We start from the raw sequence: 13,177 nt of genomic DNA on the forward strand, positions 1-13,177 counted from the left end.
AAAGGTCAATACCAACACTTTGAAGCAGATTCGGTACACTATAGGTAGCCAGTGCAGGTCTCTCAGCAATGGTTGAATGTGCTCCCATTGAGGGAGCCCCATTAACAACTGCACTGCAGTGTTCTGCATTAGCTGCAGTTTCCAAGTCAGGGTCAAAGGTAACCCCATGTAGAGGGCATTACAGTAGTCTATCCTCGAGGTGACCATAGCATGGATCACCATTGCTAAGTTGCGGTGCTCCAGGAAAGGGGCTAACTGCCGTGCCCGCCACAGATGAAAAAAGGCAGACTTGGCAGTGGCTGCCACCTGGGCCTCCATAGTCAAAGAGGGCTCCAGAAGCACTCCCAGACTCCTGACCTTAGTGGCTGGTATCAACGGCTCCCCGTCAAAGGCTGGCAAGGGAATTTCCTTTCCTGGACCATCACGACTCAGATAGAGAACCTCCATCTTCATCGGATTCAACTTCAGTTGACTCAGCTTGAGCCAAGATGTCATGGCTTGTAATGCCAGGTCTAAGTTATCCGCATATTGATGACATCCCAGCCCATATCTCCTGACAATCTGGGCAAGGGGGCACATATAGATGTTAAATAACATCGAGGATAGAACTGCCTCTTGAGGCACACCACATATAAGTGGGTGTCTCTGGGACATTTCCTCCCCTATCACCACCCTTTGTCCCCGACCTTGAAGGAAAGAGGCCAGCCATTGTAGGGCGGACCCCTGAATCCCCATGTTGGCAAGATGACTAGTCAGTAGCTGATGGTCAACCATATCAAATGTGACTGACAAATCTAATAACAGCACCGCTGAGCCACCTCAATCCAGATGCCGCAGAAAGTCATCTATGAGGTCATCTATGAGGGCAACCAGAACCATCTCCAGATGGAAGCTGGACTGAAATGCATCTAGTGCCAAAGTGTCATCCAGGAACCCTTGTAACTGAGCCACTACAGCCCGCTCTATGACCTTACCCAAAAAGGGTAGGTTTGACACCGGGAGGGACCGTGGCTCAGTGGTAGAGCATCTGCTTAGGAAGCAGAAGGTCCCAGGTTCAATCCCTGGCATCTTCAAAAAAGGGTCCAGGCAAATAGGTGTGAAAAACCTCAGCTTGAGACCCTGGAGAGCCACTGCCAGTCTGAGAAGACAATACTGACTTTGATGGACCAAAGGTCTGATTCAGTATAAGGCAGCTTCATATGTTCATATGTTCATAATTTGCCAATTTGGCCGGGTTGGCGGATGGGTTTTTTTTAAGAGGGGGCGGACCACAACCTTTTGGTTTAAAACAAATTTTATTCTTTGCAACATATTAAAATATATTTAAACATATACTTTCAAATATTAACCAATACATTACAAATTTCTTCCTCCCTCACCCCTCAATTTCTTGACTTCCGTCTGTGCTTAAGTACTTAAAACAGAAACAAAGGTAATATTCACAATTATAAAATCTTCACTTATACATCTAACACAGAATAAACCAAGACTATGCACTAACAATTATTGAAGTTAAACTTCTATTTTTCACATAATCTAATCACCCTTACAATTACATGTCAAATCAGAAACCATATTATCAGCTTTATCTTCCTATTAAGAGTTCAGGTACTATTATCAAATAGATGTCGTATCAGAAACCATATTATCTACTTTATCTTCCCATTAAGAGTTCAGGTACTATTATCAAATACCACTAAGCGTCTCTTAACTTTCCATTGTTTTTCAATATGTTCTTGAAATTTCTTCCAATCATCCTTAAATTCTTCTGAACTACAGTCTTTTAAGATTCTAGTAAGTTTATTCATTTCACTCCAGTGTAACACTTTTAAGATCCAGTCCCATTTCTCTGGTATTTTATCTTGCTTCCACATTTGCGCATAAGGTGTCCTTGCAGCTGAAAGCAAGTACCACAACAATGTCCTATTTTGTTTCGGAAAACTTTCCATTAATAATCCTACCAGAAAGGTATCTGGTGCTCTTTTAATATCGTAGCCCAAAATTTTCGAGGTCTCTTGTTGAATCATTTGCCAAAACTGTTTCGCTTTATCACAAGTCCACCACATATGGTAGAAAGAACCTTCATGTTTTTTACATTCCCAACACCTATCTGAAATTTGATTGTTCATTTTTGCTAGTTTCTTAGGTGTCATATACCATCTGTACAACATTTTAAAACAATTCTCCCTTATATTGTAACACGTCGATATTTTCATAGAGTTCTTCCATAGGTGTTCCCATGTCTCCATTTGAATTTCTTTGTTCATATTTATTGCCCATTTTATCATTTGAGGTTTCACTACTTCATCTTCTGTAGACCATTTCAATAGTAACTTATAAACCTTTGAAATCAGTTTTTCATTTTCGCTCAACAGCACTTTTTCCAGTTCAGTTTGCTCTTGTCTTATTCCTGTATTTCTAATATCTTGCTCTACCAAACTTTTAATTTGTTGCAATTGGTACCAATTGAATTTGTCCTGCAATTCTTTCACCAGTTTTAGTTCCACCCTGCCTCCCTGTATTTTTAGCAGTTGTTTGTATGATAACCATTTATCTTGCTGAGGATCTGAAGACAACTTTATGACTTCTGTTGGCACAATCCATAATGGCTTTCTCTCATCACCATATGTTATACTTTTTCCAAGTATTCAGCAAGTTTCTTCTTATGTAATGATGTGAGAAAAATCCATCCATCTTCTCCTTCCTGTAAAATATATATAAGCATGCCAACCAAAGACATTCCCATGGCCTTCTAATGCCAATAATTTCTTATTAAGCAAAGTTATCCAGTCCTTAATTCATACCAAACAAACTGCATCGTGGTATAACTTGAAATCAGGCAACTGGAAACCACCCCTTTCTTTCGCATCCATCAGAATTTTCATTTTGATTCTTGTTTTTTTTGCCCACCCATACAAATTCTGAAATCTTTTTTTTCCAATGATTAAATTGTTTACTGTCTTTCACTATTGGAATTGTTTGAAAGAGAAACATCATTCTTGGTAGAACATTCATTTTGATTGCAGAGATCCTACCCAGCATAGACAAATTCAACTTATTCCACTTTAACAAATCTCCTTCAATTTTACACCAAAGCTTTTCATAATTGTTCTTGTACAGATCAATATTTCTCATCGTAATCTCTACACCTAGATATTTTACTTTCGAAGTAACTTCACACCCAGTTATGTTTTGTAGTCTTTCTGTTCGCTCAATGACAGATTCTTGCTTAAAATTTTCAATTTTTCTTTATTTATATAGAAACCCGCCAACTCTCCATACTCCTTAATTTTACTTAACAACAATGGTGTCACCTGTAATGGATTTTCATTAATAAATATCACATCATCTGTGAATGCCCTATATTTATAAGAAAAAATGTTCACTTTCAACCCCTCTATTTTAGTATCTTCTTTGATTTGCATCAGCAAAATCTCCAGAGATTATAAATAGCAACGGGGACAGAGGTCAACCGTGTCTTGTACCTTTACTAATAATCATTTGTTCTGTCAAATCTGCATTCACACAAAGTTTAGCTTTTTGTTCTGTATAAATTGCCTTAACCATTCTTATAAAATCATTTCCTAATTTCAATTTCTCCATCACCACAAACATAAAGTCCCAATTAAGATTGTCAAAGGCTTTCTCCACATCAGCAAAAAATAATGCTGCCTCTTTTTCAGGATGCTTTTCGTAATATTCTACAATGTCTATTACTGTTCTAATATTGTCTCTTATTTGCCTTCTGGGGAGAAAACCTGCTTGCTCCTCCTGAATAAAGGTATTTAAATGCTGTTTGAGTCATTCTGCTAGTATCCTAGCAAATATTTTTAGTCATTATTGAGTAATGAAATCGGTCTGTAATTTTTGACACACGTGGCATCTCTGTCTTCCTTTGGTATCAACAAAACAACTGCTTCCTTCCATGTGTTTGGCACTTTTCCCTCTTGTCTAATAATGTTCATCAGCTTCTGAAGTTTCGGTACTAATGCATCTGCCAGCACTTTGTAAAATTTTGCTGAAAAATCACCGGGACCAGGTGCTTTACCTGATTTCATTGAACTGATTGCTGCTTCTATTTCAACTTTTTCAATTGGTTCATTTAAGACTTTTTCCATAGTTTCTGTTAAAGGCTTTACTTGTACTTTCTGCAAGTACGCTACTATTTTCTCTTTGTCTACTTGTTGGCCTTTAAATAGTTTAGCATAGTATTTATAAAATTCCCTTTTAATTCCTGCTTGGTCCACAATTTCTTTATCTTCAACTATGATTTTATTTATAAATTTATTCTCCCTTTTTTTCTTCATTTGCCATGCCAAATATTACCCAGGTTTGTTAGCTCTTTCAAAAGATTTCTGCTGCAATCTTTTTAAGTTCCACTCCATTTCCTTATTCAATAGATGCCTTAATTGATTCTGCAAAATTGTAATCTCCCACAAAATTTTCTTTTTCCTCGGTCTCTTTTTTAATTCTCTTTCTTTTTTGCCTATTTCTTTTTGTAGATCTATCATTTGTTTTTCCTTGTCTCTTCTGTCTTTATTGGTCAGTGTAATTAAAATTCCTCTAATTACAGCTTTGCACAAATCCCGTATGGTTTGATATTGAACATCCTGGTTTTCATTTATTTGGAAGAAGGCTTTAGTTTCTTTTTCAAGCGATGCCACTGTTTCTGCCTTTTGCAATAAATCCTCATTTAATCTCCGTCTCCTCACCCTTTTCCTTCCTTTCGCCAACCAAAGCAACGGATTTTGGTCTGCACCTATTTTTGGAAAAATCTCTATTTTATTTGTGATAAGTCCCAAATCTTTGGTAGTCCATAAAATGTCAATTCTTGAGAAGGAGTTGTGCCTTGCTGAAAAGAATGTATAGTCACATAGAGTAGGATTAAACATCCTCCATACATCTTCCAGACTTTTTTTGTTTTATTAGTTCAAAAAATGACTTTGGCAATTTACCATCTGTATTTTTTCCCCAGATCTATCCAAGGAGTTCTTAATAGTTCCATTAAAGTCTCCCATTAACATTATCTGATCATATGTCAGTTGGTCTAATTGTTGCATAATGTCTTTAAAAAAGCATTCTTTGCCCCATTTGGGGCATATAGTCCCAATAACAATGCTTTTTCCTCATTTATCAACACCTCCACTGCAACATATCTATCTTCACTATCTTTAAAAATCAACTTTGGCTCCAATTCTTTTTTTATATAAAAAAATCACCCCTTTTTTCTTTTCCTTAGCCAATGAAAAAAATTCTTCACCCAAGGATTTATTCCATAAAAATTTGTAATCCATTTGTTTAATGTGTACTTCTTGTAAACAAATTATATTACATTTTTGTTTTGTGATCCAATGAAACGTTGCTTTTCTTTTTTGCAATGAGTTTAGTCCATTTACATTCCAAGAAATTAATTTAGAAGAAAATTTAAGAAATTGACTGAAAAGCTAAGGGAGAAGGGAACATGATACAGATGGATTTTACCTGAAGGCCTCAGCTTTGAGTATAAGGAACTGAGAAGTACAATAATAGACACTCAAGGCATGGAAAGGTTTTTTGCGGACAATAAAGAATTTGGAGATAGAGAATAATTGAAGAACCATTATGGATTACAAATTAATTTCTTGGCATAAAAATGGACACTTATGACCTTCCTTGGCAGCTCCTTCATTATTCTAACTCTGCTTTCCTCCATCACCGATGGTTTTTCAAATTGTTGACTTAAAATCCTTCCCACCATGTCTGTTGTAGTAAATTTTACTACCACATCTCTTGGTAGCTTGCGCTTTCTCGCAAATTCGGAGTTGACCCTGTAAACATAGTCATACAAATGTCCCGTTCCAGCAGGGTCTTCTCCCATATATTCAGCAATGATTGTTGAAATATACTTCTTTAAGTCCTCTTGATCATTTTCAGGCACACCTCTTAGACGAATCATGTTTTCCATTAACTTACAGTCTTGTAGTGTTGCTTTCTCCTGCATTTTCTTAATGGTAGCATCTTGGTCTTTAACTTTATTTTCTGTTTCCTGTGTCTTCTGAGCTGTAGCTTGTGACTCTTTCCTGAGGTCTTCAATCTCTTTTTTGATTTCTTTCTTGACTTCTTCTGCACTGGAATTTATTTCCTTAGTTAGTTTCTTCTCAGTTCCAGTTGCTAATTCTTTCATCGCCTTCAGCAGTCTCGTATCCATCGCATCCAATTGCTCTTGAACTTTAGCCATTTTTCCTCCTCCCAGGGAACCTGATCTTAATCGTGTAAGCCTTGGTTCCAACTTTTGATCAGATATCACTGTCCTCCCATAGCACAGAATGGGCTTAGAGGTTGACCTCACCAATCAGCAGACCAATTATATATTCCAATAGATTAGGGCATGCCCTTTCCAGCAAGCCCAAAATCGCCATCCTCTGAGCTTCCTAGCTCAAGATATTAATTTTTAAAATTCTAAAAAAAACCAAAATGGCGGCCGTGATTTTTCAAGCCCCTTTTTTTTTAAAAAAAAAATCCTTTTTCAAATAAGCCTTATAATTCAAATTTAAACATATGGTCCAAAATATTCCTTCTTTTTAAAATGATTACTGTTGGTTTTATAAACTTTTAAAGTCCCATTCAGTTTTAAAAATATAAAACCTTTTACCTTCTTTAATGGCTGCCGATGTTTCTCTATGATTTCAGGCTCTAGAGATGTCCCTGGAGGTTTAAAAAAGATCTCTCCTTTCACTGTTCATTTCCTGACTTACTGGCCACGAAGTCTCATTCTCTATGGTTAAGTCTCTCGATAGTTTCAGCACGTCACTTCCTGTTTCATCTTGAAGCACAGCACCTCTGTTATGGCAGGGAAAGCCACAGGTATGTTAAACATCCATTGTTCTTGTGCACTTTTCTGCTTATTTTAAATTGCAAAAAGTTCAAATTTCCCCCCTTTTACTTCTTCTTAGCTTTATGCTGATACAGTTCTTTCCAGATCTTAAATATTTAATTTTAAAAACCTTATTTTAGTCCCGGAGTAGTAGATAACAATCTTTAACAAAGAGACTCTGCCTTGCACCAATCTTTGCTCTTTTCAGATATTATTGTAATCCACAGAAGGTTGGAATCTTGATGCGCTTATGTCAATTTAATTACCCAGGAGACCCTTTGTAGACGACGGAATGCAATTCTTCATCAGAGGCTCTTTAAAGCCGAAAAGGAATCCCTCTGGGACTCCTTGCCAGCCAAAGTAAACCTCCTCAAAAATCTTCAAGCATGTCATAGCTCCTTCACTGGAAAAAGTAGACAGCAGGCATTAGAATCGCCTTTTATGTCCAGAACAAAGGCTCCTGTCCGCTCCTCTTGGAAGAAGCATGTCAGCTCTCCATTTTCCCAACACCGGAAGCCGACCATAGCCTCTTTAAGGGGTGTGGGAAAGATCCCTTCACAGAGGGATCTGTTGATGATCGCCTGTAATGGTTCACGTAGCATCGCCTGGCTGGCTTTCACCAGCCAAGACGGGCACGGATCCAACCCACAGGTGGTAGGGCATACAGTAACAAGGGTCCTGTTGACTTCCTCTACTACTAGTGTTAAGCACTTTCTCTACTACTAGTGTTAACTACTAGTGTTAAGTACTCAATTTTCCTGCTTTATCCTGGCAATGAATGAGACCTTTATATCTGATGGCTTGCAGTAAGCTCTGAGTACTGTTCAATACATTTTATGACATAACTGGAGATTGTAAATGTTTCTAAAGCATGCTTGCAGATCTTTTGACCTTCCAAGTTAAATGCAGCCCAGAAGTCATGAATGATTGTGTAACAGGTGTTTGATAAATCTCCTTATTGGTTCCCTGGGGCTGAAAAGGGAAAGGGGAGCTGTCAAGGCCATAGTTTATAGCTTGTGGTCTGTACATGGTCTGCTAGGTCACAAATTATGCAAACCTAACCATGGCAAAATCAACAGAAGAAGAAAATGTTCCATTTAGTTTTACAATTGGAAGACAAATCCCTTTTTTCATAATATAGATTTGTTTTGAGGTAATAGTGCAGTTCAGAAGCTGTATCATTTCACCTGTCAGATTTTGCAGGTTAACTTAATGAGTAGTAAATTGTGAATTACACACCTTCCAGGACAGTCAACTGTGAGATGATAGATATGGATAAATAATAAATATTGGATACCCTGAAAGTGGAGTTCAGAGCTGGAAATGAAGCGTATAATGCAAGTGATTTATAACAAGCTGAAAAGACATCAGGCCAAATGCTGCTGCCACACAACTAGTGAGAGAAGCACCAATATTCCTTATAACCAAATCTGGTCTATTTTCTAAAATCAATGTGGACCAGGAAGCCACTTGGGAGAAAGAAATGTTAAAATGTTTTTTGTGTTAGCTGTTTGTTGTAAAAGCTAATGACTCAGCAGCAAAAAGAAAACATTCTGTAGCCAAGGATCTATAGTTTGGATAGCTGAAAATAAATAAGCAAAGTCTCCACCTAGAGATGTGAAGGTCCAGAAAAAAACCAGAAAAATTTGAAAAAAGAGGGTTTTTTCTGTTTTTTTTCCTGAAGCCTTTTTTGTTCTTTTCTGAAAAATAGGAAAAATTGTAAAAAATAAAAAAAATAAAAATTGATTATGGAATGTTTTATTTTAATACGATGAATAAAATATTTTAAGATAAGGTGTTCAAATATTTTCCAAATCATTTCTAAAAAATATTTATGGTATCAGATTATTTTAATTTCTGTGCACGGAGCACAAGCAAATCCTAGGTCATGCCCATTCATTGAAACTTAGTCCTACACTACCTTCTATACACTTCCCCCCTCTTCAATGCTTTTTATGAGAATGAGTTTTTTAATTTTTATTTAATACTGTGGAGAGGAAATATGAATAATTGTTACTTCTGGATTTTTAAAAATTGTTTTGTGGAGGGTTTTTTTTTTCTGTTCCACATAAACTAGTAAACAGTTCAGGAGATTGTTGCTCCATTTGTTACAATTACAAATAAATATTATTTAAAAATAAATTCTGTTTTTAATAATTGTTTGGATACACTATATTTTTAATATTCTAGTTGTGATAATTTCATGCCAAGTAAAATTGTCCATAGTCATATTTTATGTTCCTAAAGTAACAGAATGACTTTCAATCTGGAAAAGAAAAAAAAAGTTTCTAATGAAGCTTTTTTTAAAAAAAAAATTTCTGAAAATTTCCATTTCCCCCTGGAAAAAAACAGAAAAAAACTGGGGGTTTTTCCGAGCTTCAAAATTTCTGGAAATTTTACATTTCTGTCTCCACCTACACAATCGAAAGTATGAATTACTAAGCTGTAGCAGACAAAGAAGCCTGAATGTTATTATTAAAACATTTATACTCTTTTAAATTGTTCTTTTCTTCATATTGAATTATATTGTTAATTTCTCTATACACAATCCTTATTAACGACCTGCATCCTCTTGTGTGCCTTTGGTTTCTGGTTTGATGCACCAAACCCATTCCTTAAAATTTATCTACCTATTTCAGAACATAAATATTGATCTACCAGATAAACACTTACATCAATGGCAGCAGTGTTTTCCACAGGTTGTGACAAGCACAATTGAACTCTGAAGGGAGTTCTGGCCATCACATTTAAAGGGACCGTGCTCCTTTTAAATGCTTTCCCTTTATTGGAAATAATGGAGGATGGCGGCACCTTATTTGGTGGCTCATAGAATTGGACCCTCTGGTCCAATCTTTTTGAAACTTGGGCTGTTTTTTGAGAAGAGGCAACAGATACTAGCCAGAGGATCACCTGCCCCCTATTGGGGATTGGCAACCCAATCTACTAAAAATCTTGCTGTTAGATTTTGTTGCTTTAGAGTTTTTTGTTTTCTTGTGTAGTCTTTCCAGTTCTTCAGTCCCAGTCCTACTGCTTTATTTTATTAAGAATCTTTGCTGATAGACTGAATTACTTTGCATTATAGTTTGTACCCTACTCACTGACTGAATGAATACTCTTTCTACTTATGACCTGCCCAGCCACACTGCATTATTCTGTTTTATTAGGAATATTTGTTGTTAGATACAAATGTTCTCATCATACTTTGTAATGCAGTTGACTGTAATTGTTGTCATATTTGTAATCTAAATTAAGAACCTAAAAGGTTAAATACATATAAATAAGAGGGCCCAATCTTAAACTTAACAAATATAGAACATTAACATATAGATAATACAGGTTATCAAAAATACATGTATTTATTACAAATAATTTAAAAACAGTTAAAGGCCCAAATGGAGACTCAATAAGAATTAAAATCATACAGTATTCACAAACAGGACCTTATGTGACCCGACATGTTTTGGCCAACCGGCCTTCTGTTTTTAAGCATAAATAATACACGCAGGCTCAATGTTGCAATAATAAAACAAGCTATCTGAGTCCCAGTGAGAATGATGGATTATAAATAACATAAAAGGAAGGGGAAAGGAACAGGGTGATTATGTGAGTCTGGTTATAAACCTTCTGACTTAATGACAGCTGATTTCAATGTCTGAATAGTAATGCAAGACAACCCTTTCTACATAGGATCATAGAATTGGAAGGGAACTCCAGGATCATCTAGTCCAACCCCCTGCAAAATGCAGGAAATTCACAAATTACCCCCCCCCCCCAATTCACAGGATCCGCATTGCTGTCAGATGGCCATCAAGCCTCTGTTTAAATCTCCAAAGAAGGAGAGCCCACCACCTCCTGAGGAAGCCTGTTCCACTGGGGAACTGCTCTAACTGTTATGAAGTTCTTCCTAATGTTGAGCCGGAAACTTTTGATTTAATTTCAACCCGTTGGTTTTGGTCCTACCTTTTGGGGCCACAGAAAACAATTCTGCACCATCCTCTATATGGAAGCCCTTCAAATACTTGAAGATGGTGATCATATCACCTCTCAGCTGCCTCCTCTTCAGGCTAAACATGCCCAGCTCTTTTAACCTTTCCTCATAGGACTTGGTCTCCAGACTCCTCACCATCTTTGTTGCCCTCCTCTGGACCCCTTCCAGCTTGTCTATATCCTTCTTAAAATGTGGTGCCCAAAACTGAACACAATTCTCCAGGTGAGGTCTTCCCAGAGCAGAGTAAGTGATACCATCTTTTTGAAACTTGGCATTCATGGTATTTATGAATTTATAAATTTTTATCAAGCCTGGCCTTTGTTATAGTTTTTCTAAATGAAAAAGCCTCAAATGCTATCTGTACATAGGGAAAGTGCTTGATACTGCAGATGTTATTTGGTATTCTCTTCTGTGCCTTGACCAGCTCTACTACTGAATTTGGGTTTGTTTGTTTTTGTTTAAAATGTTGCCCCTCCCCCCCATACAAAAATCTGAAAATAAAGCAAAGGGTTGAAAAATGCAGTGCATTTGTATTGGAACAAACAAGCAACCTTTCTCATTGTCCTGTATCACCACTAACTCAAATAACAGCATAATTGAGTACTCGATTTATAAACCAAAACTTTTATAAGACTTCATGAGAGTTGCATTCAATAGCAAATGCAAATATACAGCACATTTAGTACCCTTACTGCTGTAGCACACTGTTGACATTTTTAGTGTATTTTTCATTATGACTCCAATATCTTTTTTCTGCATAGTCAGGACTATGGTTCATTTTGCCTCAATTTGTTTAACTTTGCACTTATTTACACTGAACTTCACCTCATATTTCTTTCAGTTAGTTTCAACCACACTTTAGAATGACCTAATTTTAATTGTAATTCTTCATATCCTGCTTGGTATTTGACTATCTTAAAGAATTGTGTTTTACCCACAGAGTAGGTTACCATTAAAATCAGCCTCTATGCAACAAACCAAAGATGGCCTTGAAATAACACCATTTTTAAAAAGGGATCAAGGTGGCTCTGGAAAATTACAGACCTAACAACTTGTTCAGTCTTGACCCCAGTCTTGGCAATAAGAGAAGCAGTACTCTGCCATGATTATGAAATTTTCTTAAGAGCTTTTAGTGAGGGACTAAAGCAGGGGTGTCAAATTCATTTGTTAGGAAGGTCGTATCTGACACAAATGGGACTTTGTGGGGCAGACCATGAGTGTCATAAAATATGTCAGGCAGTGGAGATATAAACGGACACAGACAAACCCAATTAAAGATATTTTTAAAACTTAAAATACAAACATGCTTAAAACTCTTCCAATAGTTTAAGTTGGAAAGGTGGGGGACTAGTGGAATTTGGCAATGCAACATGAAGAAAAAGCACAAGGCTCTGACTCTGTGGAAACAATGAAATGGCATTGTAAACTTCTCCCCACCAGTCTACTCAGATTGGCAAAGCCTTTCCAGTATAATATCCCCCTTTGGCTGTGAGTTCCCACATTAGAGTACTCACTAGGTTAGGTCCATTCAGGAGAGATAAGCTGGCTGAAAGCATCAACCCTTGTTTGCAAAGATACAACTCCAGGAAGCATGAGTTTCATCTAGCTATAGGAATGCTGAAAATGTAACCATCTTCACTCCATTTGAAACCATTGCAGAGTACAGACAAAGCTACAAGGAAAATGTGGAATGGATCTTAAAATCCATTCCATGTTTTCCTTGCAGCAGCCAGCAAAGAAAGGCAGGAGGAACCTGGGACTCAGTCTGTAAGATTCAAAGGGTTCTTCAAAGAATCTTTGAAGCTCCCAGGCTGAAACTGAGTCTCAGCCTGAGAGCTTCCAAGAGCCTGGGAGCTTCAAAGGGTAAGGACAGGAAGGGGAGGAGGGGGAAGAAAAGAGCCCCATGGTCCTGATCAAAGCGTTGGATGGGTTGGATCCGGCCCTTGGGCCGGGTTTTTGACACACCTGGACTAAAGACTTTGGAAAGTCCTATAATATCTTCGAGATCACTCTTATCAACATATTCTGAGGAATTCGCAAAAGTCTGAGAAATGTTTCTGACGTAAGATTTTTCTGCAATGAACCACAGCAAAAAGAGGGAACATATGAATATAATTAATCTATGGATAACCCAGGCTAGCCTGATCTCGCAAGCTGGCAGTATTTGGATGGGAGGCCACCAAGGAATACCAAGGTTGTGATGCGGAGGCAGGCAATGGCAAACCACCTCTGAATGTCTGTTGCCTTGAAAATCCTATGGGGTCACTATAAGTCAGCTAAGAGCTGATGGCTAAAAAGATACCATGGTCAATACTTACTTGAAAGGCATCAGTTGT

At 37.3% G+C, this 13,177-nt stretch overlaps 1 non-coding gene across 1 annotated transcript; it reads left to right on the top strand.

Moving 5' to 3' along the window:
• Positions 1-998: 998 nt before the first annotated feature.
• Positions 999-1,073, top strand: TRNAP-AGG (transfer RNA proline (anticodon AGG)). The gene has a single exon. It is a non-coding gene; the product is annotated as a tRNA-Pro (tRNA).
• Positions 1,074-13,177: the final 12,104 nt, after the last annotated feature.

Source organism: Heteronotia binoei, chromosome 21 (assembly GCF_032191835.1).
Source record: "Heteronotia binoei isolate CCM8104 ecotype False Entrance Well chromosome 21, APGP_CSIRO_Hbin_v1, whole genome shotgun sequence".
Taxonomy (NCBI): domain Eukaryota; kingdom Metazoa; phylum Chordata; class Lepidosauria; order Squamata; family Gekkonidae; genus Heteronotia; species Heteronotia binoei.